An 8501-nucleotide genomic window follows, 5' to 3' on the forward strand; every position below is an offset into this window, starting at 1 on the left:
CTTTCTCTCTCTCTCTCTGTCTGTTAAAAAGACATGCACTCGAACACTCGCTATGCATTTTACTCGAACAAAGCATTGACCTAGCGATAACGTCTTGAAACAGTAACAACAATCATTGACTTCACTAAACTCATGGTTAAAGTAAATTTCGTCTTTCTGACATGACGTCACGGCGACTGAGTTCTAGCACCTCCACAAGTGAAGACTCCGGACATGCATTCTATGTCAATTACATTTCGAGTGGACGGGTCAAGTTTACTTTAACCGATCGCCCAAGATCGAAACCGCAAAAGGCTCTTATTATATCAGCCAAACTCTGTGGTGTTATGGTAATGCCCTTCTCTGTCGCACGTACAAAATGTGAGTTCAGTTTCCGTGTTTTAAGAGAGTTTTTGTCAGGTATCTCCACCTTCCTGCTGGTACGTTGTATTACTTTCAGTTTTAGTCGGGGTTGGCTCTGGCAGGATCAAAGCAGTCCGTTTTCTATTGTGCCTTTTCTGTTCTCTTAGACATGTGGAGGGAAGACGCAACTGTTGGACGTGAGGGAGGTTTGTTGCTATTTGGATCGTCGTGTACAGGTGATCCGAAAATAACTATACAACATTTAAAAAATATACTTTCCTCAACACTGACGTTTTGCATTTCAAATTTGTACTCAACATTTGGAAGTCAAAAGAAATTTATCTTTCATCCCTTTTAGATAATTACACAGCCTTTTTTTGCTTTACATAGTGCTTACAAAAACCCAAGCCATTTTCAGCTATGACCCCATTTTAGTAGCATAACGCACTTATCCGCATTAGGCCTACCATTAAAAGTCCCAATGATCGCGCCATATTGCAAGCTACAAGAGTAACAGGCCAACAGAAGTTTGCAGATAGTTTTCTCAAGTTCCCTTTGCCTCCTGAGATTATGGTTAAGATTAGTAAAGAGCAGAGAACTTTTTGTACTGAACATTTCCTCACCGCGAACTTATTTCGTAAGTTTCGCCCAAGATACGGTAACAATGTTAAAGTGCCCTTTATGCCTTCTTTGATAATGTCAAGGGTGGAAATGGTCCAATAGTTAGGGCCTGTAGAGAATCAGAACAAACAATTTCGGAACAAAACGACCATTTCAGATCAACACATGCCATTTGCAGCCCTTTAATCGTCACCAGAGTGCAGACTTCGGAAGATGAGCCCTAAGAGACGTATGTTCGTAGACGACGTCTGCAGCAAGGACTTTCCTATATCTCAAAGATCCGCATTTTCAAGACATATATTTAACTTCGACTATACCATTTTCCTGTTCGCGAAGCTGACATGAATCAGAGGATAGTAAATGACATGAGTTAAAGGATAGCAATGTGTTGATGATGCCTTGATCGTCTTGAAAAGCTTGAACATTCCTCTATGACATTTGACTCCTTGGCAAAGTCCATATTCACATTTCAGGATATGTTAACTTCAAAATTGTCTATTTGGGTAAACTCACCCGCCACCCTATAGTCCCTAGAAACAACTCCATACAGATGTACAGTGTGTGTACCTTTGAGTACTCATAGTTGGGTTGATCTTTGTGTTTGGCCACCTCTGAGCATTTCGAACGACGCGTTAAAATGTGACGAGTCCACAGGAGGACATAGATTCTATGCAGCATTAGTTCTCGGAATTCCAGAATTACATTTTTTTACAACTCTGTAACAAGAGAGAAATGTTATTGTTTAAATGTTACAGGGATGGAAAGATTAGATTTTAAACAGCAAAAAACGAAAAAAAAACCCCCACAAGTCAATCATTTCATGTTAAATTACCAGATCTTTTAAATTGGTGCATTTTGCGTTTATATGTGTGTTTTTTAAAAATAAAAGCCATTTCAGTTTCGAAAATAAGTTTCTTCTTTATGAATATTATGTCAAGCAAATTCCTTTTGTATGAATGATATGTGAGGCAGCGTGGTGGAATGAGGCTCTCGTCAAAATAATCAAAGTGAAGAAACTTGCATTTTTCTGCTGGTTTGTGAATTTTTATCAAATGTATATTTTTGCCTCAACACGTTTCATGCCCATTAAAGAACTCATTTCTGTGTGGATTTTTCATAATAATGTTGATTAAAGGCACAAAAAAATGTAAATTTTCAATTACCACGGACTCTTAAACTGAGGAAATAAGTAATCTTTGGCGGCCATTTTCTCCCCAATTTTACCTCTAAAAACAGGGGACCCCATCTCCTTCATTCACAAATATCTCGACTTGTATTCAAGGTAAATGGATACTTTTTTCATCCAAATAAAGACAACTGAACAAACTTTAAGATGATACAAATAACTCTACAAGCCCAAAAATTGACGAGAGCTTGATTCCCCCGCGCTGCCTCACATATCTGTTCCAAATGACAACAATCTAGATCTAGTACACATTTTGCGCAAGAAATTCGGGGAAAAAAATGTCATAGTTTCTTTTTTTATCACCCTGTAGTCCTCATTTACTTCGTCGATCCATCTTTATCTTGTCCTTCTTCTTGCTTTGAAGCCATCGAATCGCAAGTTGTAGGCTTAGTGGGTGCCCACTGCGGATAGGATCGGCCGATCTGGCCCATCGCCCGAGTCGGTCACCTAAAAAACAAACGTGTTTGTTTTCAGTTTCAGGCGACCGAGTCTGGCGATCGGCCCAATCCAGCCGTAGTCGGCACCCCGTATTACAGGCGGGCTGTTGTGTTGTGGCCCCATTCTTATAACGTATCCAGACCATCGTATTTGTAGTCTCTCAACGTATTTTAAACTCAATTCAACGCCCACTTGATGTCTGATGTCTTCGTTTCATTTTGCATGCTGTTATCCTACTTTGCTGCACTTGATGAAGGTCTAACTTTTGATTCCGGTAGCAGACAGTTGGCGTGAAGATTGATCTGATGAGTTGTTTCCCTTCCTCCTTTGAGATGTTTTGATGGGAGAGGATGGGGGAACGTTGGTATGTGACAGGAGTGGTTTTGCACTCGGGCTTCAATTTCTCTGTCCATTTTCATGCCTTTTTTGGTACGTGTTTTACGGTGCTCGCATCTGCATAAGGTCATAATATGAGCGCGCGGGACACATTAAACCTCTTCAGTTGATAGGAAATTTTGAATTTTTCCCGGTGGTAGCCGAAGCCTACTCTTATCGATTTTGGATCACAAATGAATCTTTAGCGTGCGCCACTTGCACACAGGGCCTTCGAGATTTTTTGCCCTTGTCAGAGAAGGCTAAATGTAGATCTTTCCTACCATAAGATCAGGGATGTGGCTGAAAGACAGTAGTAAGAGTAAGAAGGAGCCACGGAGTAGCAGCAGAAAGACCGCAGGACGAGTCAGGAGCCAAGAGGAAGGGGCAAATAAGGTGAGGGGTGGGGGCAGACAATATAATATTGTTAGAGAGCAGGAAAGGATGTGAAAGGATGAACATGTTTAGATTAAGAGAGGAAAATTTCCGTCGTTATCCTGATTCAAACCCGGGGCCTATTGAATGAGAGGCGAACACCTTAACTTCTAGGCCATGAGAGCCCCCTTTTTGTGCCTGTACTATCTTGTCCATGCAGACTATTTAAGAATAATGGTTATAGGGCACAGCCGTGTCTGAAATCTGATGTCCATTTGAACCAGTCTGCGTGTTTCTCGCTAGTTCTGAGTTGTGACACAACTCAGACTATTTTCATTCAGTACCGTACTTTGATGTTACTAAAGAATGTTTTCACATATACCGTGGCGTACAAAAGAATATTATTGAAATTGTAATCACCAAATCATAGTGTTAAAGCGCCACTTTACCTACTCATGCAGTGTACCAAATTAAAGCTAAATACATTCTGCTCCATCTAACACATTAATACTTTATCTATGTTAAGAGACGCCCAAGATATGGTCACTCAAAATTGACCTAAAAAAATCTGACTTGGCAAAATTGTGCGAAATCAAAGAAAAGTAAAATTGTCTTCGCGCGAGCCTCAATATTGATAAAAATGGACATACGTTACATATCCAAGGAATGGAGAATTTTGTATTGCAATAAACAATGTTCTGTTTTGATATTTTGTCACAATAGTTTCAAACAAAACGGAAATCACAGATGCCATGCAAAACTTAACATTAAACGTGCTCGTTGTTATTTTGTGTCGTAGGCATTAGTTTTGTGTAGTGCATGGACCCTTTGGGCATCGACTCTGTTAAATTTTGGACATAATTATCCGTCATTTCATCCCAAATGTCACAGAGATTTGCAAACGAAGATTCTAAATCGGGAGCAAAGTAGCTTTTCTTCAAATGCCGTTTCCTGGAACTTCACTCTTCACATACCTATAGGATTCATATCGGGGCTATTTACTGGTGACCACTCCAACGTTGAGATGATTTTTGGTTTTCCAAGAATTGTCTAGTGGTATTGGCCCTGCGAGAAAGTGCTTTGCTATGCATGGGGATGTCTACCTGAATGATACCAAGACAAAAAGAAGGGTAGGACATGACGTTCCAGCACTTGTGCGTTGTAGTCCACTAAACCAAGCCTTCCGGTGATTCTCATAAGGGCAATTTTGTTCATCCTACCGCAGACCACCCAAAAACCAGGGCAGTTTCGTGGCATCTGTTCCTAAAATCTAACACACACAGTCCATGCGCAATAAAGGTTTCGTGCTCAACACAAAACCATTAGCCCCTAAAGAATTAACACAACTACATGTAATACTAATGAGCACATGTTATGTTAAGTCCAGGTTTTGTGTGGTATTTGTTACTGCTTTGTTCTCCAATCTGTTTGAAAATATCACAAGAAGATGTTGTTCATTGCAGAGACAATAATATTCTCTTTTCATTTGATATTTGATACTTGTCCATTCCACCAATGTTGATGCACTTCAATATACTAGCATCTGCGTTTGGTGCCATTTTTTTTGTCCAAAAGTTTCCAAAAGTTGTCACAACAAGTGGCAAAAGTTGCCCAAAAAGTTGTCATTAATTTTCAAGCTTTCAACTCTCTGTGACGACGTATAATAGCATGTTGATAGAGGTAACTTAATCTAAAGCAGCAGAATTTCTTGTGCTCTGTTTTAAGCATCCAGAATATAATTTGTATTCACCCAAGGTATAACATCGTGAAAAATAAAGGTTTCACAGCAGAATGAAACCAAAATTAGAACAGCACGGATAAATAACCACAAAAATTAACAAATTAAGGCGCGTGTCCACCTATCGGAAGATTGGCTGTTTTAACCCTAAACGTGTGTAAATTCAAGAAAAAGTAGGCTTACAGGATATTAGATGTAAATTATGGAATCACGCACAATTGGGGCGTGCCAGGGTCAGTATTCGGTTTTGGTGGAGACGCGCTCTAACATAACACACGTATATTTTAAAAGTGTAGGAACACCATCAAATTAAATGACATTACGCTGTATAAACACACTCAAAAAAAAAAAGAAGAAAAACAAAACATCAGAACAATGTTTAGAAAAATTAACACACACACAAATTAAAACACAACAAAAAGTGAAAAATAAAAGACAAACAGCTAAATAAATAGTATGTAATGTAATGTACTTATATTCTCTGCATGAAAATAGATACACATGGACATCTGAAAACTTACCAAAATACATGTCTAATATGTTGTGAAGTAGCTTTGCTGTTTTGTCTTTTTTTGAAAAATGCAAAAATGGCGGCCGCTATTCGCGGACCAAAAAATACAAAAAATCGCGGCCGCGATTCCCGGGTCGCGCCCGCGACAAACGCAGATGCTAGAATATACGCGTGAACACACCTGTACATTTCTCATATTGCGCCCGATTTTGCCACACCTGATTTTTAAAGGTTAATTTTGAGTGACCATATCTCAGTTGTCTCTAAACATATGAAACATTAATGTGTCAAATGATGCAGAATTTATTCAGCTTTAAATTGGTATGCTGCATGAGCGAGTAGTGATTGGGCGATTACATTTTCAAGTTTCTTTTGGACGCCACAAATATACACGTTTTGACATGATTTAAATAACTGCACAAGCCCCAAAATTTACGAGCTCCGCATTCCCCTGCGCCCTGACACACATATTATTCCTCTGTATGAGTTGCGCTCTGTTTTGTTGCCCTTCTATTTATAAAAGTACTGCGGTATTTTCCTGTATATGTTTGCTCGTTTTCTAAATGATATGAATTGTTTTCGATAGGGGCCTGAAAATAACTGCAGTTTAAAATGGCGTATCTTCGACTTTTGGTGGGATGCAGATACAAAAAGCAATAACCCATACAAATCAATAACAAAAAAAAACAAAACAACAACAACAACAACAAACAAACCCAAAACAACAACCACAACAAACAAACCCAAAACAACAACCACAACATACAACCCCAAACAAACAAGCAAAAACCAAAACCAAAAACTTAAAACAACGAAAAATTGTAACAAAAAGGACAAAGATCTTCAATAAATGCAAAGACAGAATTTATATTACTGGCTTGAAAACTAAGAGATCGATGCGAGAAAAGATTCTTAATCAGGTCGAAATCCTGAACTCTTTCCGTCCCTCCGCTCCAGTACATCAACACCAGGTGATCGGGAATTTGACTGTGTATGGTAAAACATTTTACAAATAGAGTCTCCCCCACCCAAATTATTGCACGGTACTAAAAGGCGAGTCTTGTCTAATATTCACTACATACTGCTGATCAAATTCAATCGACTTTAGCCTGATTTTCATCCGCGGAGGGCCACAAGCTGCCAGGGTGGCACAACTCGACAGAATTCAATCGTGCCCTTCAAAAGCAAACGTGTTTGTTTATTCAGGTTCGCGCGCAAAAATGAGGAAATGGATAGGTTGGTTCTGAGATGTTGATGCTGATAGATTTAGAAAGCAATTGACATTTCCAAAGTCTGCAGGATGCAAGAACCTATCAACACAGCAGCCAAGATATGCGGCAGTCAGCACTTGAAACAGTAATGGATGGAAATGACTGTGTTGTGAACGGTAAGTTTTTTGTTATAAAAAACGGTGAGCGGGTCTCAAAATTTTCTTTTCTTATCAACTTTGACACAACAAGGGTGGGGGGTGGGGTGGGGGCAGGAAGGGGGGTGTCTCTTCGAGTGCACTGAAGCCGCCGGGAATCGACCGGACATGACCCGGTCCTATCCGCATTGGGGACCTGGTATAAATGGTGAGGATTGTGAGACAAAAGACACTTTTGTGGACAGTTGCTTCAGAATACTGCCACAGTTGATTGGCACCTGAGGTTTGCCTTCGGTTCTCTTGTTTGATGAGTATTTTGTGTCGAGACGAATAATTCAAAGGGCAGAAAATTGTTGGTCGTTTGAAGAACGTGTCTGCTGCTGGAGTCGTTGTTAGCCATGCCTTCCCGGAACATTTAAATATGGGAAAAAAGACAAGAATACAGCCTGCCAAGCTTCGAAAAGCTGTGAATAGTGCAAAAATCATGAATGTCGAATGGGCACAGCTCTAATGCACACACACACGCGCCCACGCATGCACGCACGCACCCCCCCACACACATACACACACATACATACACATACTACATCTAATATGGTCTTTTGCGTTATGGCAGTGAATCTAACGACAACACGCGCGTCTGTGGTATAGCAGTTAGGCCCTTCACTGTCGAACGCAGGAGACACGAGTTCGATTGTGGAAACGGGAGAGTTTTTATCGAGTATCTCTGTCTTTCTGTCGGGGTGTTGTAGCCCTCTCATCCCAGGTTGGCCCAGGCAGGCATAGTGGAAAGCCCGCCTCCTGTATGATCTACGTTTTTTCGACGGGAGAATAAAAATCACTTACACAAATAAAATAGAAGTTAAAACAGTCTTTGCCTGGACAGAAGCTATAGAGAAAGTGGATTGCCCAAGTACTACTTTCTTCCTTCCGATCTTGTTTTCCTTGATAGGCTTTAAAGGAGAGACAGTGTGAATACGTTTGGAGTCAGACAGGGTGTGAGTGTGTGACTTATTATTTTGCTGGTGATATTAGTATTTTTATGCTAGGAATTTTCCTCTTCGAATTTTGCCCAGAAGACGCTCTTCTATGATTTTCAAAAATCAAGGGATCTTTATCGTGCGCAACACACACATACACACACACATAATAATATATGTATAAATATGTTCGCAGAGGGGGATTTTCTTAGCTCTCCATCCATATTATATTTTTGTGAAGAAGAAGATCCTGCCTTTAAAATAACTTAGCACAGTGGAAAGAATTATTGAGCTATTAATTAACCCACGCTATAAGATTCCACGCTAATGTGCAATTACACGTTTGCAATTATTGGTCCATAGCATGTGAATACAAATCCTTACAAAAAGAAAATTCAAAGCAATGATAGTTAATTAATGAAGCCTAAGAAAGGAAGGAGAGGCGGACAACATTGCCATGTGCCTTAATTAAGCAAACAGATAAAGTAATGCTTAATCAGAAGAAAGTAAATACTTTAAAAATGTCATAATTTCTCCCTGGAAAAATCTTTTCATCGACCCCCCCCTCCCCA

Source organism: Aplysia californica, unplaced genomic scaffold (assembly GCF_000002075.1).
Source record: "Aplysia californica isolate F4 #8 unplaced genomic scaffold, AplCal3.0 scaffold00877, whole genome shotgun sequence".
NCBI lineage: Eukaryota > Metazoa > Mollusca > Gastropoda > Aplysiida > Aplysiidae > Aplysia > Aplysia californica.